Source organism: Cololabis saira, unplaced genomic scaffold (genome assembly GCF_033807715.1).
Source record: "Cololabis saira isolate AMF1-May2022 unplaced genomic scaffold, fColSai1.1 scf032, whole genome shotgun sequence".
NCBI lineage: Eukaryota > Metazoa > Chordata > Actinopteri > Beloniformes > Belonidae > Cololabis > Cololabis saira.
In genome coordinates this window covers 92,527-119,638 of record NW_026906196.1, presented here as the reverse complement: position 1 = coordinate 119,638, position 27,112 = coordinate 92,527, and the positions used below count along the sequence as shown (strand labels likewise).

Sequence of the window (27,112 nt, the reverse complement as noted above, 5' to 3'; positions counted from 1 at the left end):
TCCCCTGGTTCGGACGGTGAGCCGGGTCTCTGGGTGGCTCCAGGTGAGCCGGGTTGTTGAGGTTGTTGAGTTGTTTTTGGGGTCTGGTGGTGGAAGCTCCTGAGGTGGGGTGGTGATGCTGCTGGGGTCTGGTGGTGCAGCTAGTGGGGTCTGGTGGTGGAAGCTCCTGGGGTCTGGTGATGGAAGCTCCTGGGGTCAGGTGATGGAAGCTCCTTGGGTCTGGTGATGGAAATTCCTGGGGTCTGGTGGTGGAAGCTCCTGGGGTCTGGTGGTGATGCTGCTGGGGTCTGGTGGTGATGCTGCTGGGGTCTGGTGGTGGAGCTAGTGGTGTCTGGTGGTGGAAGCTCCTGAGGTGTGGTGGTGATGCTGCTGTCGTCTGGTGGTGGAGCTAGTGGTGTCTGGTGGTGGAAGCTCCTGGGGTCAAAGTCCAGAGTGCTAACCATTACACCATGGAACCCTGTTCAGCTTTTATTGTGTTTTTATTGTGGTCCTGAAACCAGAACATGAGTAAAAAACAATATGCGCTTGAGCATCTGACAGAGTGCTGTCCATGGTGCTAGGAGCGTCTGGGTGTTTATGGTACCAGGGCCCTGGTCCTCCAGGCCCAAGGGCTGGCTCTTTCACTCCAGTGGCCGGTCGGTGGGGGGCTTAAAAGCGGGTCCCCGGGTTCGGACGGTGAGCCGGGTCTTTGGGTGGCTCCAGGTGAGCCGGGTTTTTGAGGTTGTTGAGTTGTTGTTAGGGTTTGGTGGTGGAAGCTCCTGAGGTGTGGTGGTGATGCTGCTGGGGTCTGGTGGTGCAGCTAGAGGGGTCTGGTGGTGGAAGCTCCTGGGGTCTGGTGATGGAAGCTCCTGGGGTGTGGTGGTGGAAGCTCCTGGGTTCTGGTGGTGATGCTGCTGGGGTCTGGTGGTGCAGCTAGTGGGGTCTGGTGGTGGAAGCTCCTGGGGTCTGGTGATGGAAGCTCATGGGGTCAGGTGATGGAAGCTCCTTGGGTCTGGTGATGGAAATTCCTGGGGTCTGGTGGTGGAAGCTCCTGGGGTCTGGTGGTGATGCTGCTGGGGTCTGGTGGTGATGCTGCTGGGGTCTGGTGGTGGAGCTAGTGGTGTCTGGTGGTGGAAGCTCCTGAGGTGTGGTGGTGATGCTGCTGTCGTCTGGTGGTGGAGCTAGTGGTGTCTGGTGGTGGAAGCTCCTGGGGTCAAAGTCCAGAGTGCTAACCATTACACCATGGAACCCTGTTCAGCTTTTATTGTGTTTTTATTGTGGTCCTGAAACCAGAACATGAGTAAAAAACAATATGCGCTTGAGCATCTGACAGAGTGCTGTCCATGGTGCTAGGAGCGTCTGGGTGTTTATGGTACCAGGGCCCTGGTCCTCCAGGCCCAAGGGCTGGCTCTTTCACTCCAGTGGCCGGTTGGTGGGGGGCTTAAAAGCGGGTCCCCGGGTTCGGACGGTGAGCCGGGTCTTTGGGTGGCTCCAGGTGAGCCGGGTTTTTGAGGTTGTTGAGTTGTTGTTAGGGTTTGGTGGTGGAAGCTCCTGAGGTGTGGTGGTGGAAGCTCCTGGGGTCTGGTGATGGAAGCTCCTGGGGTGTGGTGGTGGAAGCTCCTGGGTTCTGGTGGTGATGCTGCTGGGGTCTGGTGCTGATGCTGCTGGGGTCTGGTGGTGGAAGCTCCTGGGGTCTGGTGGTGGAAGCTCCTGAGGTCTGGTGGTGGAAGATCCTGGGGTCTGGTGGTGGAAGCTCCTGGGGTCTGGTGGTGGAAGCTCCTGGGGTCTGGTGGTGGAAGCTCCTGGGGTCTGGTGCTGATGCTGCTGGGGTCCGGTGGTGGAGCTAGTGGGGTCTGGTGTTGGAAGCTCCTGGGGTCTGGTGGTGGAGCTAGTAGGGTCTGGTGGTGGATGGGGTCTGGTGGTGATGCTGCTGGGGTCTGGTGGTGGAGCTAGTGGGGTCTTGTGGTGGATGGGGTCTGGTGGTAATGCTGCTGGGGTCTGGTGGTGGAGCTAGTAGGGTCTGGTGGTGGATGGGGTCTGGTGGTAATGCTGCTGGGGTCTGGTGGTGGAGCTAGTGGGGTCTGGTGGTGATGCTGCTGGGGTCTGGTGGAAGCTCCTGGGGTCTGGTGGTGGAAGCTCCTGAGGTCTGGTGGTGGAAGCTCCTGGGGTCTGGTGGTGGAAGCTCCTGGGGTCTGGTGGTGGACCTGGGGTCTGGTGGTGGAAGCTCCTGGGGTCTGGTGCTGATGCTGCTGGGGTCCGGTGGTGGAGCTAGTGGGGTCTGGTGCTGATGCTGCTGGGGTCCGGTGGTGGAGCTAGTGGGGTCTGGTGTTGGAAGCTCCTGGGGTCTGGTGGTGGAGCTAGTAGGGTCTGGTGGTGGATGGGGTCTGGTGGTGATGCTGCTGGGGTCTGGTGGTGGAGCTAGTGGGGTCTTGTGGTGGATGGGGTCTGGTGGTAATGCTGCTGGGGTCTGGTGGTGGAGCTAGTAGGGTCTGGTGGTGGATGGGGTCTGGTGGTAATGCTGCTGGGGTCTGGTGGTGGAGCTAGTGGGGTCTGGTGGTGATGCTGCTGGGGTCTGGTGGAAGCTCCTGAGGTCTGGTGGTGGAAGCTCCTGGGGTCTGGTGGTGGAAGCTCCTGGGGTCTGGTGGTGATGCTGCTGGGGTATGGTGGTGGAGCTAGTGGGGTCTGGTGTTGGAAGCTCCTGGGGTCTGGTGGTGGAGCTAGTGGGGTCTGGTGTTAATGCTGCTGGGGTTTGGTGGTGGAGCTAGTGACTTACATGTTTTGAAAAAGGCGGGCATGACGAAAAGATCCTGTAAAAAATCTCTGTAATATGTTTCTTTTTTTCCTGTAAAGTTGGACATTTGAAAGATTAGGTAAATGAGGAATGACTGGCTTTTAATCAGTTGTGGAACTGCAACGAAATTCATTTCTGCATAAGACCCAATGCGAGAAAGAGATGGTCGACCTTCCTGTGCCGAGCACCAAGAAGAGGATTAGAGGGGTTTTCCAAGTCCAAATAATATTATTGCAGTAATACATGTTTCCGCCCAGTTTCGAACAGGGGACCTTTCGCGTGTTAGGCGAACGTGATAACCACTACACTACGGAAACTTGCATGCTTTGAAAATGGCGGGCGTAACGAAAAAAAAATCCTATCTTCAAATCATTCATGTTAGAAATAAATGTGTGATTTCATATAAGTTGTCCTGGTGCGGTAAAATTAAAAATCATCCATCGGTATTACCATGCTGGGTAGAAAATACAAAATGTACCACAAGGGAAGCCAACTGATTACTTTTGAAAGACAGTACTGGATATGATTAATAACTGCAAATTAGGCAGTCGTCTTGCACATTCAAACATTACTCGTTGTTGGCAGGATTCCAACCTGCGCGGGGAATCCCCAATGGATTTCTAGTCCATCGCCTTAACCACTCGGCCACAACAACCTGTCAGCTGTGTGTATGTGTGTGTGTGTGTGTGTGTGTGTGTGTGTGTGTGTGTGTGTGTGTGTGTGTGTGTGTGTGTGTGTGTGTGTGTGAATCTTCAGAAATAGACAATTTAGAGTCTTTATTTTAAAATGGTTGGTTTTACTTCATTTTAAAATGGTTGGTTTTACTTTATTAGGTTGAGACATATTTTCATCCTCATTTTGATTAAATGCATTTTCATCAACAGTCAGTGCAGTATGTTCATAGATCATACATCCACTTTCTTGTTTCCAAAAAGCTCTGGATAGATTTCAGTTAATCTCTCACATCTCATGTATGAGAGGATCTCTTAAGTAGCAGAGGATGGTTTCGATCCATCGACCTCTGGGTTATGGGCCCAGCACGCTTCCGCTGCGCCACTCTGCTGTATAACCAGGATGTGACTCCGCCACACAGTGGGGGGGAGGGGGGGAGGGGACTTAAAAGCGGGTCCCCTGGTTCGGACGGTGAGCCGGGTCTCTGGGTTGCTCCAGGTGAGCCGGGTTGTTGAGGTTGTTGAGTTGTTGTCAGGGTCTGGTGGTGGAAGCTCCTGAGGTGTGGTGGTGATGCTGCTGGGGTCTGATGGTGCAGCTAGTGGGGTCTGGTGGTGGAAGCTCCTGGGGTCTGGTGATGGAAGCTCCTGGGGTCAGGTGATGGAAGCTCCTTGGGTCTGGTGATGGAAATTCCTGGGGTCTGGTGGTGGAAGCTCCTGGGGTCTGGTGGTGATGCTGCTGGGGTCTGGTGGTGATGCTGCTGGGGTCTGGTGGTGGAGCTAGTGGTGTCTGGTGGTGGAAGCTCCTGAGGTGTGGTGGTGATGCTGCTGTCGTCTGGTGGTGGAGCTAGTGGTGTCTGGTGGTGGAAGCTCCTGGGGTCAAAGTCCAGAGTGCTAACCATTACACCATGGAACCCTGTTCAGCTTTTATTGTGTTTTTATTGTGGTCCTGAAACCAGAACATGAGTAAAAAACAATATGCACTTGAGCATCTGACAGAGTGCTGTCCATGGTGCTAGGAGCGTCTGGGTGTTTATGGTACCAGGGCCCTGGTCCTCCAGGCCCAAGGGCTGGCTCTTTCACTCCAGTGGCCGGTCGGTGGGGGGCTTAAAAGCGGGTCCCCGGGTTCGGATGGTGAGCCGGGTCTTTGGGTGGCTCCAGGTGAGCCGGGTTTTTGAGGTTGTTGAGTTGTTGTTAGGGTTTGGTGGTGGAAGCTCCTGAGGTGTGGTGGTGATGCTCCTGGGGTCTGGTGGTGCAGCTAGAGGGGTCTGGTGGTGGAAGCTCCTGGGGTCTGGTGATGGAAGCTCCTGGGGTGTGGTGGTGGAAGCTCCTGGGTTCTGGTGGTGATGCTGCTGGGGTCTGGTGCTGATGCTGCTGGGGTCTGGTGGTGGAAGCTCCTGGGGTCTGGTGGTGGAAGCTCCTGAGGTCTGGTGGTGGAAGCTCCTGGGGTCTGGTGGTGGAAGCTCCTGGGGTCTGGTGGTGGAAGCTCCTGGGGTCTGGTGCTGATGCTGCTGGGGTCTGGTGGTGGAGCTAGTGGGGTCTGGTGTTGGAAGCTCCTGGGGTCTGGTGGTGGAGCTAGTAGGGTCTGGTGGTGGATGGGGTCTGGTGGTGATGCTGCTGGGGTCTGGTGGTGGAGCTAGTGGGGTCTTGTGGTGGATGGGGTCTGGTGGTAATGCTGCTGGGGTCTGGTGGTGGAGCTAGTAGGGTCTGGTGGTGGATGGGGTCTGGTGGTAATGCTGCTGGGGTCTGGTGGTGGAGCTAGTGGGGTCTGGTGGTGATGCTGCTGGGGTCTGGTGGAAGCTCCTGGGGTCTGGTGGTGGAAGCTCCTGAGGTCTGGTGGTGGAAGCTCCTGGGGTCTGGTGGTGGAAGCTCCTGGGGTCTGGTGGTGATGCTGCTGGGGTATGGTGGTGGAGCTAGTGGGGTCTGGTGTTGGAAGCTCCTGGGGTCTGGTGGTGGAGCTAGTGGGGTCTGGTGTTAATGCTGCTGGGGTTTGGTGGTGGAGCTAGTGACTTACATGTTTTGAAAAAGGCGGGCATGACGAAAAGATCCTGTAAAAAATCTCTGTAATATGTTTCTTTTTTTCCTGTAAAGTTGGACATTTGAAAGATTAGGTAAATGGGGAATGACTGGCTTTTAATCAGTTGTGGAACTGCAACGAAATTCATTTCTGCATAAGACCCAATGCGAGAAAGAGATGGTCGACCTTCCTGTGCCGAGCACCAAGAAGAGGATTAGAGGGGTTTTCCAAGTCCAAATAATATTATTGCAGTAATACATGTTTCCGCCCAGTTTCGAACAGGGGACCTTTCGCGTGTTAGGCGAACGTGATAACCACTACACTACGGAAACTTGCATGCTTTGAAAATGGCGGGCGTAACGAAAAAAAAATCCTATCTTCAAATCATTCATGTTAGAAATAAATGTGTGATTTCATATAAGTTGTCCTGGTGCGGTAAAATTAAAAATCATCCATCGGTATTACCATGCTGGGTAGAAAATACAAAATGTACCACAAGGGAAGCCAACTGATTACTTTTGAAAGACAGTACTGGATATGATTAATAACTGCAAATTAGGCTGTCGTCTTGCACATTCAAACATTACTCGTTGTTGGCAGGATTCGAACCTGCGCGGGGAATCCCCAATGGATTTCTAGTCCATCGCCTTAACCACTCGGCCACAACAACCTGTCAGCTGTGTGTATGTGTGTGTGTGTGTGTGTGTGTGTGTGTGTGTGTGTGTGTGTGAATCTTCAGAAATAGACAATTTAGAGTCTTTATTTTAAAATGGTTGGTTTTACTTTATTTTAAAATGGTTCGTTTTACTTTATTAGGTTGAGACATATTTTCATCCTCATTTTGATTAAATGCATTTTCATCAACAGTCAGTGCAGTATGTTCATAGATCATACATCCACTTTCTTGTTTCCAAAAAGCTCTGGATCATCTCATGTATGAGAGGATCTCTTAAGTAGCAGAGGATGGTTTCGATCCATCGACCTCTGGGTTATGGGCCCAGCACGCTTCCGCTGCGCCACTCTGCTGTATAACCAGGATGTGACTCCGCCACACAGTGGGGGGGAGGGGGGGAGGGGACTTAAAAGCGGGTCCCCTGGTTCGGACGGTGAGCCGGGTCTCTGGGTGGCTCCAGGTGAGCCGGGTTGTTGAGGTTGTTGAGTTGTTGTCAGGGTCTGGTGGTGGAAGCTCCTGAGGTGTGGTGGTGATGCTGCTGGGGTCTGATGGTGCAGCTAGTGGGGTCTGGTGGTGGAAGCTCCTGGGGTCTGGTGATGGAAGCTCCTGGGGTCAGGTGATGGAAGCTCCTTGGGTCTGGTGATGGAAATTCCTGGGGTCTGGTGGTGGAAGCTCCTGGGGTCTGGTGGTGATGCTGCTGGGGTCTGGTGGTGATGCTGCTGGGGTCTGGTGGTGGAGCTAGTGGTGTCTGGTGGTGGAAGCTCCTGAGGTGTGGTGGTGATGCTGCTGTCGTCTGGTGGTGGAGCTAGTGGTGTCTGGTGGTGGAAGCTCCTGGGGTCAAAGTCCAGAGTGCTAACCATTACACCATGGAACCCTGTTCAGCTTTTATTGTGTTTTTATTGTGGTCCTGAAACCAGAACATGAGTAAAAAACAATATGCGCTTGAGCATCTGACAGAGTTCTGTCCATGGTGCTAGGAGCGTCTGGGTGTTTATGGTACCAGGGCCCTGGTCCTCCAGGCCCAAGGGCTGGCTCTTTCACTCCAGTGGCCGGTTGGTGGGGGGCTTAAAAGCGGGTCCCCGGGTTCGGACGGTGAGCCGGGTCTTTGGGTGGCTCCAGGTGAGCCGGGTTTTTGAGGTTGTTGAGTTGTTGTTAGGGTTTGGTGGTGGAAGCTCCTGAGGTGTGGTGGTGGAAGCTCCTGGGGTCTGGTGATGGAAGCTCCTGGGGTGTGGTGGTGGAAGCTCCTGGGTTCTGGTGGTGATGCTGCTGGGGTCTGGTGCTGATGCTGCTGGGGTCTGGTGGTGGAAGCTCCTGGGGTCTGGTGGTGGAAGCTCCTGAGGTCTGGTGGTGGAAGATCCTGGGGTCTGGTGGTGGAAGCTCCTGGGGTCTGGTGGTGGAAGCTCCTGGGGTCTGGTGGTGGAAGCTCCTGGGGTCTGGTGCTGATGCTGCTGGGGTCCGGTGGTGGAGCTAGTGGGGTCTGGTGTTGGAAGCTCCTGGGGTCTGGTGGTGGAGCTAGTAGGGTCTGGTGGTGGATGGGGTCTGGTGGTGATGCTGCTGGGGTCTGGTGGTGGAGCTAGTGGGGTCTTGTGGTGGATGGGGTCTGGTGGTAATGCTGCTGGGGTCTGGTGGTGGAGCTAGTAGGGTCTGGTGGTGGATGGGGTCTGGTGGTAATGCTGCTGGGGTCTGGTGGTGGAGCTAGTGGGGTCTGGTGGTGATGCTGCTGGGGTCTGGTGGAAGCTCCTGGGGTCTGGTGGTGGAAGCTCCTGAGGTCTGGTGGTGGAAGCTCCTGGGGTCTGGTGGTGGAAGCTCCTGGGGTCTGGTGGTGGAAGCTCCTGGGGTCTGGTGGTGGAAGCTCCTGGGGTCTGGTGCTGATGCTGCTGGGGTCCGGTGGTGGAGCTAGTGGGGTCTGGTGCTGATGCTGCTGGGGTCCGGTGGTGGAGCTAGTGGGGTCTGGTGTTGGAAGCTCCTGGGGTCTGGTGGTGGAGCTAGTAGGGTCTGGTGGTGGATGGGGTCTGGTGGTGATGCTGCTGGGGTCTGGTGGTGGAGCTAGTGGGGTCTTGTGGTGGATGGGGTCTGGTGGTAATGCTGCTGGGGTCTGGTGGTGGAGCTAGTAGGGTCTGGTGGTGGATGGGGTCTGGTGGTAATGCTGCTGGGGTCTGGTGGTGGAGCTAGTGGGGTCTGGTGGTGATGCTGCTGGGGTCTGGTGGAAGCTCCTGAGGTCTGGTGGTGGAAGCTCCTGGGGTCTGGTGGTGGAAGCTCCTGGGGTCTGGTGGTGATGCTGCTGGGGTATGGTGGTGGAGCTAGTGGGGTCTGGTGTTGGAAGCTCCTGGGGTCTGGTGGTGGAGCTAGTGGGGTCTGGTGTTAATGCTGCTGGGGTTTGGTGGTGGAGCTAGTGACTTACATGTTTTGAAAAAGGCGGGCATGACGAAAAGATCCTGTAAAAAATCTCTGTAATATGTTTCTTTTTTTCCTGTAAAGTTGGACATTTGAAAGATTAGGTAAATGAGGAATGACTGGCTTTTAATCAGTTGTGGAACTGCAACGAAATTCATTTCTGCATAAGACCCAATGCGAGAAAGAGATGGTCGACCTTCCTGTGCCGAGCACCAAGAAGAGGATTAGAGGGGTTTTCCAAGTCCAAATAATATTATTGCAGTAATACATGTTTCCGCCCAGTTTCGAACAGGGGACCTTTCGCGTGTTAGGCGAACGTGATAACCACTACACTACGGAAACTTGCATGCTTTGAAAATGGCGGGCGTAACGAAAAAAAAATCCTATCTTCAAATCATTCATGTTAGAAATAAATGTGTGATTTCATATAAGTTGTCCTGGTGCGGTAAAATTAAAAATCATCCATCGGTATTACCATGCTGGGTAGAAAATACAAAATGTACCACAAGGGAAGCCAACTGATTACTTTTGAAAGACAGTACTGGATATGATTAATAACTGCAAATTAGGCAGTCGTCTTGCACATTCAAACATTACTCGTTGTTGGCAGGATTCGAACCTGCGCGGGGAATCCCCAATGGATTTCTAGTCCATCGCCTTAACCACTCGGCCACAAAAACCTGTCAGCTGTGTGTATGTGTGTGTGTGTATGTGTGTGTGTGTGTGTGTGTGTGTGTGTGTGAATCTTCAGAAATAGACAATTTAGAGTCTTTATTTTAAAATGGTTGGTTTTACTTTATTTTAAAATGGTTGGTTTTACTTTATTAGGTTGACACATATTTTCATCCTCATTTTGATTAAATGCATTTTCATCAACAGTCAGTGCAGTATGTTCATAGATCATACATCCACTTTCTTGTTTCCAAAAAGCTCTGGATAGATTTCAGTTAATCTCTCACATCTCATGTATGAGAGGATCTCTTAAGTAGCAGAGGATGGTTTCGATCCATCGACCTCTGGGTTATGGGCCCAGCACGCTTCCGCTGCGCCACTCTGCTGTATAACCAGGATGTGACTCCGCCACACAGTGGGGGGGAGGGGGGTAGGGCTCTTAAAAGCGGGTCCCCTGGTTCGGACGGTGAGCCGGGTCTCTGGGTGGCTCCAGGTGAGCCGGGTTGTTGAGGTTGTTGAGTTGTTGTTGGGGTCTGGTGGTGGAAGCTCCTGAGGTGTGGTGGTGATGCTGCTGGGGTCTGGTGGTGCAGCTAGTGGGGTCTGGTGGTGGAAACTCCTGGGGTCTGGTGATGGAAGCTCCTGGGGTCAGGTGATGGAAGCTCCTTGGGTCTGGTGATGGAAATTCCTGGGGTCTGGTGGTGGAAGCTCCTGGGGTCTGGTGATGGAAGCTCCTGGGGTCAGGTGATGGAAGCTCCTTGGGTCTGGTGATGGAAATTCCTGGGGTCTGGTGGTGGAAGCTCCTGGGGTCTGGTGGTGATGCTGCTGGGGTCTGGTGGAGGAGCTAGTGGTGTCTGGTGGTGGAAGCTCCTGCGGTGTGGTGGTGATGCTGCTGTCGTCTGGTGGTGGAGCTAGTGGTGTCTGGTGGTGGAAGCTCCTGGGGTCAAAGTCCAGAGTGCTAACCATTACACCATGGAACCCTGTTCAGCTTTTATTGTGTTTTTATTGTGGTCCTGAAACCAGAACATGAGTAAAAAACAATATGCGCTTGAGCATCTGACAGAGTGCTGTCCATGGTGCTAGGAGCGTCTGGGTGTTTATGGTACCAGGGCCCTGGTCCTCCAGGCCCAAGGGCTGGCTCTTTCACTCCAGTGGCCGGTCGGTGGGGGGCTTAAAAGCGGGTCCCCGGGTTCGGACGGTGAGCCGGGTCTTTGGGTGGCTCCAGGTGAGCCGGGTTTTTGAGGTTGTTGAGTTGTTGTTAGGGTTTGGTGGTGGAAGCTCCTGAGGTGTGGTGGTGATGCTGCTGGGGTCTGGTGGTGCAGCTAGAGGGGTCTGGTGGTGGAAGCTCCTGGGGTCTGGTGATGGAAGCTCCTGGGGTGTGGTGGTGGAAGCTCCTGGGTTCTGGTGGTGATGCTGCTGGGGTCTGGTGCTGATGCTGCTGGGGTCTGGTGGTGGAAGCTCCTGGGGTCTGGTGGTGGAAGCTCCTGAGGTCTGGTGGTGGAAGCTCCTGGGGTCTGGTGGTGGAAGCTCCTGGGGTCTGGTGGTGGAAGCTCCTGGGGTCTGGTGGTGGAAGCTCCTGGGGTCTGGTGCTGATGCTGCTGGGGTCCGGTGGTGGAGCTAGTGGGGTCTGGTTCTGATGCTGCTGGGGTCCGGTGGTGGAGCTAGTGGGGTCTGGTGTTGGAAGCTCCTGGGGTCTGGTGGTGGAGCTAGTAGGGTCTGGTGGTGGATGGGGTCTGGTGGTGATGCTGCTGGGGTCTGGTGGTGGAGCTAGTGGGGTCTTGTGGTGGATGGGGTCTGGTGGTAATGCTGCTGGGGTCTGGTGGTGGAGCTAGTAGGGTCTGGTGGTGGATGGGGTCTGGTGGTAATGCTGCTGGGGTCTGGTGGTGGAGCTAGTGGGGTCTGGTGGTGATGCTGCTTGGGTCTGGTGGAAGCTCCTGAGGTCTGGTGGTGGAAGCTCCTGGGGTCTGGTGGTGGAAGCTCCTGGGGTCTGGTGGTGATGCTGCTGGGGTATGGTGGTGGAGCTAGTGGGGTCTGGTGTTGGAAGCTCCTGGGGTCTGGTGGTGGAGCTAGTGGGGTCTGGTGTTAATGCTGCTGGGGTTTGGTGGTGGAGCTAGTGACTTACATGTTTTGAAAAAGGCGGGCATGACGAAAAGATCCTGTAAAAAATCTCTGTAATATGTTTCTTTTTTTCCTGTAAAGTTGGACATTTGAAAGATTAGGTAAATGAGGAATGACTGGCTTTTAATCAGTTGTGGAACTGCAACGAAATTCATTTCTGCATAAGACCCAATGCGAGAAAGAGATGGTCGACCTTCCTGTGCCGAGCACCAAGAAGAGGATTAGAGGGGTTTTCCAAGTCCAAATAATATTATTGCAGTAATACATGTTTCCGCCCAGTTTCGAACAGGGGACCTTTCGCGTGTTAGGCGAACGTGATAACCACTACACTACGGAAACTTGCATGCTTTGAAAATGGCGGGCGTAACGAAAAAAAAATCCTATCTTCAAATCATTCATGTTAGAAATAAATGTGTGATGTCATATAAGTTGTCCTGGTGCGGTAAAATTAAAAATCATCCATCGGTATTACCATGCTGGGTAGAAAATACAAAATGTACCACAAGGGAAGCCAACTGATTACTTTTGAAAGACAGTACTGGATATGATTAATAACTGCAAATTAGGCAGTCGTCTTGCACATTCAAACATTACTCATTGTTGGCAGGATTCCAACCTGCGCGGGGAATCCCCAATGGATTTCTAGTCCATCGCCTTAACCACTCGGCCACAACAACCTGTCAGCTGTGTGTATGTGTGTGTGTGTGTGTGTGTGTGTGTGTGTGTGTGTGTGTGTGTGTGTGAATCTTCAGAAATAGACAATTTAGAGTCTTTATTTTAAAATGGTTGGTTTTACTTTATTTTAAAATGGTTGGTTTTACTTTATTAGGTTGAGACATATTTTCATCCTCATTTTGATTAAATGCATTTTCATCAACAGTCAGTGCAGTATGTTCATAGATCATACATCCACTTTCTTGTTTCCAAAAAGCTCTGGATAGATTTCAGTTAATCTCTCACATCTCATGTATGAGAGGATCTCTTAAGTAGCAGAGGATGGTTTCGATCCATCGACCTCTGGGTTATGGGCCCAGCACGCTTCCGCTGCGCCACTCTGCTGTATAACCAGGATGTGACTCCGCCACACAGTGGGGGGGAGGGGGGTAGGGGACTTAAAAGCGGGTCCCCTGGTTCGGACGGTGAGCCGGGTCTCTGGGTGGCTCCAGGTGAGCCGGGTTGTTGAGGTTGTTGAGTTGTTGTTGGGGTCTGGTGGTGGAAGCTCCTGAGGTGTGGTGGTGATGCTGCTGGGGTCTGGTGGTGCAGCTAGTGGGGTCTGGTGGTGGAAGCTCCTGGGGTCTGGTGATGGAAGCTCCTGGGGTCAGGTGGTGGAAGCTCCTGGGGTCTGGTGGTGGAAGCTCCTGGGGTCTGGTGCTGATGCTGCTGGGGTCTGGTGGTGGAAGCTCCTGGGGTCTGGTGGTGGAAGCTCCTGGGGTCTGGTGGTGGAAGCTCCTGGGGTCTGGTGCTGATGCTGCTGGGGTCTGGTGGTGGAGCTAGTGGGGTCTGGTGTTGGAAGCTCCTGGGGTCTGGTGGTGGAGCTAGTAGGGTCTGGTGGTGGATGGGGTCTGGTGGTGATGCTGCTGTGGTCTGGTGGTGGAGCTAGTGGGGTCTTGTGGTGGATGGGGTCTGGTGGTAATGCTGCTGGGGTCTGGTGGTGGAGCTAGTAGGGTCTGGTGGTGGATGGGGTCTGGTGGTAATGCTGCTGGGGTCTGGTGGTGGAGCTAGTGGGGTCTGGTGGTTATGCTGCTGGGGTCTGGTGGAAGCTCCTGGGGTCTGGTGGTGGAAGCTCCTGGGGTCTGGTGGTGGAAGCTCCTGGGGTCTGGTGGTGGAAGCTCCTGGGGTCTGGTGGTGATGCTGCTGGGGTATGGTGGTGGAGCTAGTGTGGTCTGGTGTTGGAAGCTCCTGGGGTCTGGTGGTGGAGCTAGTGGGGTCTGGTGTTAATGCTGCTGGGGTTTGGTGGTGGAGCTAGTGACTTACATGTTTTGAAAAAGGCGGGCATGACGAAAAGATCCTGTAAAAAATCTCTGTAATATGCTTCTTTTTTTCCTGTAAAGTTGGACATTTGAAAGATTAGGTAAATGGGGAAAGACTGGCTTTTAATCAGTTGTGGAACTGCAACGAAATTCATTTCTGCATAAGACCCAATGCGAGAAAGAGATGGTCGACCTTCCTGTGCCGAGCACCAAGAAGAGGATTAGAGGGGTTTTCCAAGTCCAAATAATATTATTGCAGTAATACATGTTTCCGCCCAGTTTCGAACAGGGGACCTTTCGCGTGTTAGGCGAACGTGATAACCACTACACTACGGAAACTTGCATGCTTTGAAAATGGCGGGCGTAACGAAAAAAAACCCTATCTTCAAATCATTCATGTTAGAAATAAATGTGTGATTTCATATAAGTTGTCCTGGTGCGGTAAAATTAAAAATCATCCATGGGTATTACCATGCTGGGTAGAAAATACAAAATGTACCACAAGGGAAGCCAACTGATTACTTTTGAAAGACAGTACTGGATATGATTAATAACTGCAAATTAGGCAGTCGTCTTGTTTCAGGTACAAAATGACTGTTTCTCGCTGAGAAAATGCCAAAAAGCGGATTTCTGTCATAACATTGTTTTACCTTCTGATTTTTTAAGGCAAGCTATTGAAAACGTTAGAAAATTGGAAAAAGGAGTCTATGTAGTTGATTTGAGAGACTCATTTCATTATTGGACTCACCAAACCACTTACAGTGTTTCAGGTACAAAATGACTGTTTCTCGCTGAGAAAATGCAAAAAAGCGGATTTCTGTCATAACATTGATTTACCTTCTGATTTTTTAAGGCAAGCTATTGAAAACGTCAGAAAATTGGAGAAAGGAGTCTATGTAGTTGATTTGAGGGACTCATTTCATTATTGGACTCACCAAACCACTTACAGTGTTTCAGGTACAAAATGACCGTTTCTCGCTGAGAAAATGCCAAAAAACGGATTTCTGTAATAACATTGTTTTACCTTCTGATTTTTTAAGGCAAGCTATCGAAAACGTTAGAAAATTGGAAAAAGGAGTCTATGTAGTTGATTTGAGAGACTCATTTCATTATTGGACTCACCAAACCACTTACAGTGTTTCAGGTACAAAATGACTGTTTCTCGCTGAGAAAATGCAAAAAAGCGGATTTCTGTCATAACATTGATTTACCTTCTGATTTTTTAAGGCAAGCTATTGAAAACGTCAGAAAATTGGAGAAAGGAGTCTATGTAGTTGATTTGAGGGACTCATTTCATTATTGGACTCACCAAACCACTTACAGTGTTTCAGGTACAAAATGACCGTTTCTCGCTGAGAAAATGCCAAAAAGCGGATTTCTGTCATAACATTGATTTACCTTCTGATTTTTTAAGGCAAGCTATTGAAAACGTCAGAAAATTGGAGAAAGGAGTCTATGTAGTTGATTTGAGGGACTCACTTCATTATTGGACTCACCAAACCACTTACAGTGTTTCAGGTACAAAATGACCGTTTCTCGCTGAGAAAATGCCAAAAAGCGGATTTCTGTCATAACATTGTTTTACCTTCTGATTTTTTAAGGCAAGCTATTGAAAACTTAGACAATTGGAAAAAGGAGTCTATGTAGTTGATTTGAGAGACTCATTTCATTATTGGACTCACCAAACCACTTACAGTGTTTCAGGTACAAAATGACTGTTTCTCGCTGAGAAAATGCCAAAAAGCGGATTTCTGTCATAACATTGATTTACCTTCTGATTTTTTAAGGCAAGCTATTGAAAACGTCAGAAAATTGGAGAAAGGAGTCTATGTAGTTGATTTGAGGGACTCATTTCATTATTGGACTCACCAAACCACTTACAGTGTTTCAGGTACAAAATGACCGTTTCTCGCTGAGAAAATGCCAAAAAGCGGATTTCTGTCATAACATTGATTTACCTTCTGATTTTTTAAGGCAAGCTATTGAAAACGTTAGAGAATTGGAGAAAGGTGTCTATGTAGTTGATTTGAGCGACTCATTTCATTATTGGACTCACCAAACCACTTACAGTGTTTCAGGTACAAAATGACTGTTTCTCGCTGAGAAAATGCCAAAAAGCGGATTTCTGTCATAACATTGATTTACCTTCTGATTTTTTAAGGCAAGCTATTGAAAACTTAGAAAATTGGAAAAAGGAGTCTATGTAGTTGATTTGAGAGACTCTTTCATTATTGGACTCACCAAACCACTGACAGTGTTTCAGGTACAAAATGACTGTTTCTCGCTGAGAAAATGCCAAAAAGCGGATTTCTGTCATAACCTTGATTTACCTTCTGATTTTTTAAGGCAAGCTATTGAAAACGTCAGAAAATTGGAGAAAGGAGTCTATGTAGTTGATTTGAGGGACTCATTTCATTATTTGACTCACCAAACCACTTACAGTGTTTCAGGTACAAAATGACCGTTTCTCGCTGAGAAAATGCCAAAAAGCGGATTTCTGTCATAACATTGATTTACCTTCTGATTTTTTAAGGCAAGCTATTGAAAACGTTAGAAAATTGGAGAAAGGTGTCTATGTAGTTGATTTGAGCGACTCATTTCATTATTGGACTCACCAAACCACTTACAGTGTTTCAGGTACAAAATGACTGTTTCTCGCTGAGAAAATGCCAAAAAGCGGATTTCTGTCATAACATTGATTTACCTTCTGATTTTTCAAGGCAAGCTATTGAAAACGTCAGAAAATTGGAGAAATGAGTCTATGTAGTTGATTTGAGAGACTCATTTCATTATTGGACTCACCAAACCACTTACAGTGTTTCAGGTACAAAATGACTGTTTCTCGCTGAGAAAATGCCAAAAAGCGGATTTCTGTCATAACATTGATTTACCTTCTGATTTTTCAAGGCAAGCTATTGAAAACGTCAGAAAATTGGAGAAAGGAGTCTATGTAGTTGATTTGAGAGACTCATTTCATTATTGGACTCACCAAACCACTTACAGTGTTTCAGGTACAAAATGACCGTTTCTCGCTGAGAAAATGCCAAAAAGCGGATTTCTGTCATAACATTGATTTACCTTCTGATTTTTTAAGGCAAGCTATTGAAAACGTCAGAAAATTGGAGAAAGGAGTCTATGTAGTTGATTTGAGGGACTCATTTCATTATTGGACTCTCCAAACCACTTACAGTGTTTCAGGTACAAAATGACTGTTTCTCGCTGAGAAAATGCCAAAAAGCGGATTTCTGTCATAACATTGATTTACCTTCTGATTTTTTAAGGCAAGCTATTGAAAACGTTAGAAAATTGCAGAAAGGTGTCTATGTAGTTGATTTGAGAGACTCATTTCATTATTGGACTCACCAAACCACTTACAGTGTTTCAGGTACAAAATGACTGTTTCTCGCTGAGAAAATGCCAAAAAGCGGATTTCTGTCATAACATTGATTTACCTTCTGATTTTTTAAGGCAAGCTATTGAAAACGACAGAAAATTGGAGAAAGGAGTCTATGTAGTTGATTTGAGGGACTGATTTCATTATTGGACTCACCAAACCACTTACAGTGTTTCAGGTACAAAATGACCGTTTCTCGCTGAGAAAATGCCAAAAAGCGGATTTCTGTAATAACATTGTTTTACCTTCTGATTTTTTAAGGCAAGCTATTGAAAACGTCAGAAAATTGGAGAAAGGAGTCTATGTAGTTGATTTGAGGGACTCATTTCATTATTGGACTCACCAAACCACTTACAGTGTTTCAGGTACAAAATGACTTTTTCTCGCTGAGAAAATGCCAAAAAGCGGATTTCTGTCATAACATTGATTTACCTTCTGATTTTTTAAGGCAAGCTATTGAAAAACGTTAGAAAATTGCAGAAAGGTGTCTATGTAATTGATTTGAGAGACTAATTTCATTATTGGACTCACCAAACCACTTACAGTGTTTCAGGTACAAAATGACTGTTTCTCGCTGAGAAAATGCCAAAAAGCGGATTTCTGTCATAACATTGATTTACCTTCTGATTTTTCAAGGCAAGCTATTGAAAACGTCAGAAAATTGGAGAAAGGAGTCTATGTAGTTGACTTGAGGGACTCATTTCATTATTGGACTCACCAAACCACTTACAGTGTTTCAGGTACAAAATGACTGTTTCTCGCTGAGAAAATGCCAAAAAGCGGATTTCTGTCATATCATTGATTTACCTTCTGATTTTTTAAGGCAAGCTATTGAAAACTTCAGAAACTTGGAGAAAGGAGTCTATGTAGTTGATTTGAGGGACTCATTTCATTATTGGACTCACCAAACCACTTACAGTGTTTCAGGTACAAAATGACTGTTTCTCGCTGAGAAAATGCCAAAAAGCGGATTTCTGTCATAACATTGATTTACCTTCTGATTTTTTAAGGCAAGCTATTGAAAACGTTAGAAAATTGCAGAAAGGTGTCTATGTAGTTGATTTGAGAGACTCATTTCATTATTGGACTCACCAAACCATTTACAGTGTTTCAGGTACAAAATGACTGTTTCTCGCTGAGAAAATGCCAAAAAGCGGATTTCTGTCATAACATTGATTTACCTTCTGATTTTTCAAGGCAAGCTATTGAAAACGTCAGAAAATTGGAGAAAGGAGTCTATGTAGTTGATTTGAGAGACTCATTTCATTATTGGACTCACCAAACCACTTACAGTGTTTCAGGTACAAAATGACCGTTTCTCGCTGAGAAAATGCCAAAAAGCGGATTTCTGTCATAACATTGATTTACCTTCTGAATTTTCAAGGCAAGCTATTGAAAACGTCAGAAAATTGGAGAAAGGAGTCTATGTAGTTGATTTGAGAGACTCATTTCATTATATGACTCACCAAACCACTTACAGTGTTTCAGGTACAAAATGACTGTTTCTCGCTGAGAAAATGCCAAAAAGCGGATTTCTGTAATAACATTGTTTCAAGTGTCTGAGAGAGCTTAGCAAGGGGCCTCGCATTGACCATTACTTCCTTAGAGGTAGGGCAAATCAGTCGAGTGAAGCCCAGTGGCAGGATATTCACCACAGTCCACAGGGTATCAGAACCCCAGACAAAGCTCAATCAAGCACAGATCCATTTATGATCATCAGCCCAGAGCCCATCCAGCCACAGACAGCAGTAGAGCGGAGGCTGACTGGACGAAAACCTCAAATCTTGTGGCCTAAATCCTGTCAGAAAAAGGAGTGGGAAACCACAGACACAGACCTCGTCCACCTTTTAGAAGGTCTGAAAGGGGGTGTGGAGAAAAAACTGGACAAGATCGGAGAGACCATTTATAGCTATGGAGCAGAGAGATTTGGTGTGAAACGTGAGAACTTGCAGACACAGAAGGAACCATCTGCTCATCTCAAGTCCAGGAGACAACAAGAGATTCAGAGACTCGTGAAAGAAAGGAGGTGCCTGAGGAAACAATGGAAGAAGGCCACGGAAGTGGAAAGGAAAGGCCTTGGGGCACTACAGGGCGACATCAAGCAGCGTCTGGCAGCACTGCGAAGAGCAGAATGCCTGAGAAGGCAACATAAGAAGAGAGAGCGAACGAGGACTGCCTTCTACAGAGATCCCTATAAATTTGTTAAGGACCTCTTTGTCAGGGAGAAATCTGGGACCCTCAAAGTACCCATAAGAGAACTGGAAGAACATCTTCGGAAGACCTACTCCGACAAACAGAGGCATGTGCCAGCCAGCATTCCGGAGGATATGCCACCCATCCAACCACCTGAGCACCAGATGGAAACAAGGCCCCCCACATGGAGCGAAGTTGAGAGCACAGTAAAACGGGCAAGAACAGCTTCAGCCCCGGGGCCCAACGGCATTCCATACAGGGTGTATAAGAACACGCCAGGCGTCTTGAAATACCTCTGGAAGCTTATGAAAGTGGCATGGGAAAAAGGAATGATACCAAAGGCATGGCGACGGGCAGGAGGGATCCTGATTCCCAAAGAGAAGAATTCCTCAACCATTGAGCAGTTTCGCCAGATCAGCCTTCTCAATGTGGAAGGAAAGATTTTCTTCAGTGTCGTGGCCCGTAGGCTCTCAGCATTCCTGCTGGCGAACAACTTTGTTGACACCTCAGTGCAAAAGGCAGGGATAATTGGGTTATCAGGTTGCTTGGAACACACAAATGTCATCTGGCACCAAGTACAGACGGCCAAGAAGGAGAAGAAAGACCTGCATGTGGTGTTTTTAGATCTTGCCAATGCCTTCGGGTCAGTGCCTCATGAGATCTTGTGGACAGCGTTCAACTTCTTTCAAGTGCCAGAGGGCATCACAAGTCTAGTCAAAGCCTACTTCCAGGATCTCCAATTCTGTGTTACAGCACAGGATAGTACAACTGCCTGGCAGCACCTTGAGATAGGCATTATGGCGGGCTGCACCATCTCGCCACTGGTGTTTACAATGGCAATGGAGCTACTTATTCGTGCATCACGATGGGTGGTTGGAGGAGAACGATTGAGAGCGGGCTCCGTCTTCCCCCAATCAGGGCGTACATGGACGACATGACGACAATAACAACAACGGTCGCATGTACCAAACGTCTGCTGGAGAAACTCCGGGGAAACATGAAATGGGCACGAATGGAGATTAAACCGAGCAAATCCCGTAGCATCTCCATTGTCAAAGGTAAGCTCACCAATGCAAGGTTCTATGTGGACGACCAGCCAATCCCAACAAGTTCTGGAGAAGCCTATCAAAAGCCTTGGCCGATGGTATAGCGCAGAACTTAAAGACTCTGAGCAGGTGGAACAACTCAGGCAGGATACAATCAGCGGCCTCAAGCAGATTAACAACACTGCTCTCCCTGGAAAATTGAAGCTATGGTGCTTTCAGTTTGGGCTGCTACCTCGCCTCATGTGGCCAATTTCCATCTATGAGGTCACCTTATCTCATGTCAATCGGCTTGAGAGACTGGTGAATGCCCAAGTGAGGAAGTGGCTTGGACTGCCGAGATGCCTTTCCAGCATAGGCCTGTATGGCAATGGAGCGCTCTCCCTTCCAATCTCAAGCCTGGTGGAGGAGTACAAATGTGCCAAAACAAGGGTGGAAATGACTCTTACAGAATCCCGGGACCCATGCGTCAGAGATGCGGCTCCAAACCTGGCAACAGGGAGGAAATGGAAACCATCTGCAGCAGTAGCAGTGGCAAAGACCACCCTCAGACACCGGGATATAGTGGGACGAGTCCAACATGGCAGAGGGGGTCTTGGCCTGGAAGCAACAACACCCGCTTGGCAAAAGGCTACTCCGTCTGAACGGCGACACATGGTGGTTGAGGAGGTGCGCAACCAGGAGGAGGCAGCCAGGTGTGCCAAGGCAGTCTCCCAAGCCCAGCAAGGACGCTGGATGAGGTGGGAGGGTGTGGAGAGGAGGAAAATCACGTGGAATGAGATGTGGAGCATGGAGGCTAATAGGCTCAGCTTCATCATCAGAGCCACTTATGATGTCCTGCCCTCTCCAACCAACCTACATCTCTGGTATGGAGAGGACCCAGCCTGCCTGCAGTGTGCAGCCCCAGCAACCCTCAAACACATCCTGGTGGGTTGCAAGACCAGCCTGACTCAAGGAAGATACACCTGGCGCCATAACCAAGTGTTGAAGGGCTTGGCTGCCGAACTTGAGGACAAGAGGGTCACCATCAACGCCATGCCTTTCAAAACCCAGACCACCCTCCCACGGAAGACAACATTCGTCCGACAAGGGGAGAAACGGAGAACCAAGCCATCACCTCCAAACTAAGGCCCACTGGACACAGCCCGGGATTGGGACCTCAGCCAGAGGCTCACTTTCCCGCCAGAAATCGCAGCAACCAACCTGCGCCCAGATTTGGTCCTCTGGTCCAAGTCCTGCCGGCGTGTCTTCATTGTGGAGCTGACTGTCCCGTGGGAGGATAACATCGACGAAGCATTCGAAAGAAAAAGGCTGTGTTATGCTAACCGAGCAGCTGATGCTGAGGCGCGGGGATGGAACGTAAAGGTGTGGCCAGTGGAGGTTGGCTGCCGAGGCTTTGTAGCCAGGTCCACCACACGGCTCCTGAAGGAAGTTGGGATCAGAGGACAGGCCCAGCGGAAGGCAATAAAATAACTTGCCAAAGCAGCCGAACGGAGCAGTCACTGGCTGTGGCTGAAACGGAGGGATGCAACATGGGCTGTTTGATGACCACGGGGTGCCACCATATGACACACACCCAGGTCTGATCAGCCTGTGGCAGGCCAACCTTGGAAGAGGGTGTATTGTGTTAAGAGGCCGAAACACCTGATGAAGACAAGGCACACAACTGATGACGTGTAGATTTGGTGGTGCCCCGCGATCCTGTCCAAACTCCACCCAACAGTCATGTCCGATAGGAGTTATCGTGCTGATATATTTTAGGGATATTAACAGCTAGTCCTATTAAGAATCCTACCTTCTGATTTTTTAAGGCAAGCTATTGAAAACGTCAGAAAATTGGAGAAAGGAGTCTATGTAGTTGATTTGAGCGACTCATTTCATTATTGGACTCACCAAACCACTTACAGTGTTTCAGGTACAAAATGACTGTTTCTCGCTGAGAAAATGCCAAAAAGCGGATTTCTGTCATAACATTGATTTACCTTCTGATTTTTCAAGGCAAGCTATTGAAAACTTAGAAAATTGGAAAAAGGAGTCTATGTAGTTGATTTGAGAGACTCATTTCATTATTGGACTCACCAAACCACTTACAGTGTTTCAGGTACAAAATGACTGTTTCTCGCTGAGAAAATGCCAAAAAGCGGATTTCTGTCATAACATTGATTTACCTTCTGATTTTTTAAGGCAAGCTATTGAAAAACGTTAGAAAATTGCAGAAAGGTGTCTATGTAATTGATTTGAGAGACTAATTTCATTATTGGACTCACCAAACCACTTACAGTGTTTCAGGTACAAAATGACTGTTTCTCGCTGAGAAAATGCCAAAAAGCGGATTTCTGTCATAACATTGATTTACCTTCTGATTTTTCAAGGCAAGCTATTGAAAACGTCAGAAAATTGGAGAAAGGAGTCTATGTAGTTGATTTGAGGGACTCATTTCATTATTGGACTCACCAAACCACTTACAGTGTTTCAGGTACAAAATGACCGTTTCTCGCTGAGAAAATGCCAAAAAGCGGATTTCTGTAATAACATTGATTTACCTTCTGATTTTTCAAGGCAAGCTATTGAAAACGTCAGAAAATTGGAGAAAGGAGTCTATGTAGTTGATTTGAGGGACTCATTTCATTATTGGACTCACCAAACCACTTACAGTGTTTCAGGTACAAAATGACTGTTTCTCGCTGAGAAAATGCCAAAAAGCGGATTTCTGTCATAACATTGATTTACCTTCTGATTTTTTAAGGCAAGCTATTGAAAACGTAAGAAAATTGCAGAAAGGTGTCTATGTAGTTGATTTGAGAGACTCATTTCATTATTGGACTCACCAAACCACTTACAGTGTTTCAGGTACAAAATGACTGTTTCTCGCTGAGAAAATGCCAAAAAGCGGATTTCTGTCATAACATTGATTTACCTTCTGATTTTTTTAAGGCAAGCTATTGAAAACTTCAGAAACTTGGAGAAAGGAGTCTATGTATGTCAGGGTTTGACACTTCCCCCCAGTTTGAGTTTTAGTTCTGTACCTCCTGTTTCCCCTTTGCCCTGATTGTGTCTGCACCTGTGTCTCGTCGTGTCTCGTTATCCCCTGTGTATATCTGGTCTTGTCATTCCTTTGTTGCCTGTCGGTCCGTACTGTTTGTTCCCTCCATGTACTCCTGGTTTTCGATCCCTGTATACGTGAGTTGTTTTTGATCCTGCTCTGCAGCATTTTAGTTTGACTTTTTTGTGGAATAAATCCTTCTGTTTTTTGAGAACTCCTGCCTCCAGCCTCCCTCTCTCTCCTTGCGTTTGGGTCCTCAACACCACGCCTTGTGACAGAACGGACCGACCAGCATGGACCCAGCAGGAGAGAGTGCATCGGCCCCTGCTCCGGTGATGGTCCCGGACCCCCCACAGCCTGCGCCTCGGACCCGGGTACCCCCGCAGCCTGCGCCTCGGACCCGGGTACCCCCGCAGCCTGTGCCTCGGACCCAGGTACCCCCGCAGCCTGCGCCTCGGACCCAGGTACCCCCGCAGCCAGCGCCACGGACCCGGGTTCCCACTCGGGCAGCTCCGGGGATCCTCTGCCCCCCGACGCCGGCTCCCCGCATCCTGTCTGCCCCTGTTCCGGCGCCCCGCAGCCTGTCTGCCCCTGTTCCGGCGCCCCGCAGCCTGTCTGCCCCTGTTCCGGCGCCCCGCAGCCTGTCTGCCCCTGTTCCGGCGCCCCGCAGCCTGTCTGCCCCTGTTCCGGCGCCCGCATCCTGTCTGCCCCTGTTCCGGCGCCCCGCATCCTGTCTGCCCCTGTTCCGGCGCCCCGCATCCTGTCTGCCCCTGTTCCGGCGCCCCGCATCCTGTCTGCCCCTGTTCCGGCGCCCCGCATCCTGTCTGCCCCTGTTCCGGCGCCCCGCATCCTGTCTGCCCCTGTTCCGGCGCCCCGCATCCTGTCTGCCCCTGTTCCGGCGCCCCGCATCCTGTCTGCCCCTGTTCCGGCGCCCCGCATCCTGTCTGCCTCTGTTCCGGCTCCCCGCATCCTGTCTGCCTCTGTTCCTGAGGTGGTCCCGCCGCCCATCTCGGTTCCTGAGGCGGTCCCGCCGCCCATCTCAGTTCCTGAGGCGGTCCCGGATGGATCTGCCCAGCCCCGAAAACGGCCCTCTGGCCGGTGTGCCTGGCCCCGAGTCTGGTTCCGGTGTTGGGCCCCCAAAATGACTCTCCGGTTGGCCCGGCCCCGTCGGCGTCCTCCGGAACTCTCTCGCCGGTCTGCCCGGCCTCGAGGACGGCCCCCGGAATGCTCTCGCTGGTCTGCTCAGTCCCGAGGACGGCCCCCAGAACTTTGGCCGTGTGGGGCCTGGGCCCCCTCTGCCCGCCCTGGGTGTGGACTGTTGGGACATCTGGGATCTGTCCCTTGAGGGGGGGGTACTGTCAGGGTTTGACACTTCCCCCCAGTTTGAGTTTTAGTTCTGTACCTCCTGTTTCCCCTTTGCCCTGATTGTGTCTGCACCTGTGTCTCGTCGTGTCTCGTTATCCCCTGTGTATATCTGGTCTTGTCATTCCTTTGTTGCCTGTCGGTCCGTACTGTTTGTTCCCTCCATGTACTCCTGGTTTTCGATCCCTGTATACGTGAGTTGTTTTTGATCCTGCTCTGCAGCATTTTAGTTTGACTTTTTTGTGGAATAAATCCTTCTGTTTTTTGAGAACTCCTGCCTCCAGCCTCCCTCTCTCTCCTTGCGTTTGGGTCCTCAACACCACGCCTTGTGACAATGTAGTTGATTTGAGGGACTCATTTCATTATTGGACTCACCAAACCACTTACAGTGTTTCAGGTACAAAATGACTGTTTCTCGCTGAGAAAATGCCAAAAAGCGGATTTCTGTCATAACATTGATTTACCTTCTGATTTTTCAAGGCAAGCTATTGAAAACGTCAGAAAATTGGAGAAAGGAGTCTATGTAGTTGATTTGAGAGACTCATTTCATTATTGGACTCACCAAACCACTTACAGTGTTTCAGGTACAAAATGACTGTTTCTCGCTGAGAAAATGCCAAAAAGCGGATTTCTGTAATAACATTGTTTCAAGTGTCTGAGAGAGCTTAGCAAGGGGCCTCGCATTGACCATTACTTCCTTAGAGGTAGGGCAAATCAGTCGAGTGAAGCCCAGTGGCAGGATATTCACCACAGTCCACAGGGTATCAGAACCCCAGACAAAGCTCAATCAAGCACAGATCCATTTATGAACATCAGCCCAGAGCCCATCCAGCCACAGACAGCAGTAGAGCGGAGGCTGATTGGACGAAAACCTCAAATCTTGTGGCCTAAATCCTGTCAGAAAAAGGAGTGGGAAACCACAGACACAGACCTCGTCCACCTTTTAGAAGGTCTGAAAGGGGGTGTGGAGAAAAAACTGGACAAGATCGGAGAGACCATTTATAGCTATGGAGCAGAGAGATTTGGTGTGAAACGTGAGAACTTGCAGACACAGAAGGAACCATCTGCTCATCTCAAGTCCAGGAGACAACAAGAGATTCAGAGACTCGTGAAAGAAAGGAGGTGCCTGAGGAAACAATGGAAGAAGGCCACGGAAGTGGAAAGGAAAGGCCTTGGGGCACTACAGGGCGACATCAAGCAGCGTCTGGCAGCACTGCGAAGAGCAGAATGCCTGAGAAGGCAACATAAGAAGAGAGAGCGAACGAGGACTGCCTTCTACAGAGATCCCTATAAATTTGTTAAGGACCTCTTTGTCAGGGAGAAATCTGGGACCCTCAAAGTACCCATAAGAGAACTGGAAGAACATCTTCGGAAGACCTACTCCGACAAACAGAGGCATGTGCCAGCCAGCATTCCGGAGGATATGCCACCCATCCAACCACCTGAGCACCAGATGGAAACAAGGCCCCCCACATGGAGCGAAGTTGAGAGCACAGTAAAACGGGCAAGAACAGCTTCAGCCCCGGGGCCCAACGGCATTCCATACAGGGTGTATAAGAACACGCCAGGCGTCTTGAAATACCTCTGGAAGCTTATGAAAGTGGCATGGGAAAAAGGAATGATACCAAAGGCATGGCGACGGGCAGGAGGGATCCTGATTCCCAAAGAGAAGAATTCCTCAACCATTGAGCAGTTTCGCCAGATCAGCCTTCTCAATGTGGAAGGAAAGATTTTCTTCAGTGTCGTGGCCCGTAGGCTCTCAGCATTCCTGCTGGCGAACAACTTTGTTGACACCTCAGTGCAAAAGGCAGGGATAATTGGGTTCTCAGGTTGCTTGGAACACACAAATGTCATCTGGCACCAAGTACAGACGGCCAAGAAGGAGAAGAAAGACCTGCATGTGGTGTTTTTAGATCTTGCCAATGCCTTCGGGTCAGTGCCTCATGAGATCTTGTGGACAGCGTTCAACTTCTTTCAAGTGCCAGAGGGCATCACAAGTCTAGTCAAAGCCTACTTCCAGGATCTCCAATTCTGTGTTACAGCACAGGATAGTACAACTGCCTGGCAGCACCTTGAGATAGGCATTATGGCGGGCTGCACCATCTCGCCACTGGTGTTTACAATGGCAATGGAGCTACTTATTCGTGCATCACGATGGGTGGTTGGAGGAGAACGATTGAGAGCGGGCTCCGTCTTCCCCCAATCAGGGCGTACATGGACGACATGACGACAATAACAACAACGGTCGCATGTACCAAACGTCTGCTGGAGAAACTCCGGGGAAACATGAAATGGGCATGAATGGAGATTAAACCGAGCAAATCCCGTAGCATCTCCATTGTCAAAGGTAAGCTCACCAATGCAAGGTTCTATGTGGACGACCAGCCAATCCCAACAAGTTCTGGAGAAGCCTATCAAAAGCCTTGGCCGATGGTATAGCGCAGAACTTAAAGACTCTGAGCAGGTGGAACAACTCAGGCAGGATACAATCAGCGGCCTCAAGCAGATTAACAACACTGCTCTCCCTGGAAAATTGAAGCTATGGTGCTTTCAGTTTGGGCTGCTACCTCGCCTCATGTGGCCAATTTCCATCTATGAGGTCACCTTATCTCATGTCAATCGGCTTGAGAGACTGGTGAATGCCCAAGTGAGGAAGTGGCTTGGACTGCCGATATGCCTTTCCAGCATAGGCCTGTATGGCAATGGAGCGCTCTCCCTTCCAATCTCAAGCCTGGTGGAGGAGTACAAATGTGCCAAAACAAGGGTGGAAATGACTCTTACAGAATCCCGGGACCCAT

The 27,112-nt window shown here is 49.7% G+C and overlaps 6 non-coding genes across 6 annotated transcripts; all 6 read right to left on the bottom strand.

Annotated features, from left to right (window-relative positions):
* Positions 1–3,014: 3,014 nt before the first annotated feature.
* trnav-aac (transfer RNA valine (anticodon AAC)) lies at positions 3,015–3,087 on the bottom strand. Its single transcript has one exon. It is a non-coding gene; the product is annotated as a tRNA-Val (tRNA).
* A 2,627-nt stretch (positions 3,088–5,714) lies between these two features.
* On the bottom strand, positions 5,715–5,787 carry trnav-aac (transfer RNA valine (anticodon AAC)). The gene has a single exon. It is a non-coding gene; the product is annotated as a tRNA-Val (tRNA).
* A 256-nt stretch (positions 5,788–6,043) lies between these two features.
* Positions 6,044–6,125, bottom strand: trnas-aga (transfer RNA serine (anticodon AGA)). The gene has a single exon. It is a non-coding gene; the product is annotated as a tRNA-Ser (tRNA).
* A 2,666-nt stretch (positions 6,126–8,791) lies between these two features.
* trnav-aac (transfer RNA valine (anticodon AAC)) lies at positions 8,792–8,864 on the bottom strand. The gene has a single exon. It is a non-coding gene; the product is annotated as a tRNA-Val (tRNA).
* Positions 8,865–11,575: 2,711 nt separating this feature from the next.
* trnav-aac (transfer RNA valine (anticodon AAC)) lies at positions 11,576–11,648 on the bottom strand. The gene has a single exon. It is a non-coding gene; the product is annotated as a tRNA-Val (tRNA).
* Positions 11,649–13,545: 1,897 nt separating this feature from the next.
* On the bottom strand, positions 13,546–13,618 carry trnav-aac (transfer RNA valine (anticodon AAC)). The gene has a single exon. It is a non-coding gene; the product is annotated as a tRNA-Val (tRNA).
* Positions 13,619–27,112: the final 13,494 nt, after the last annotated feature.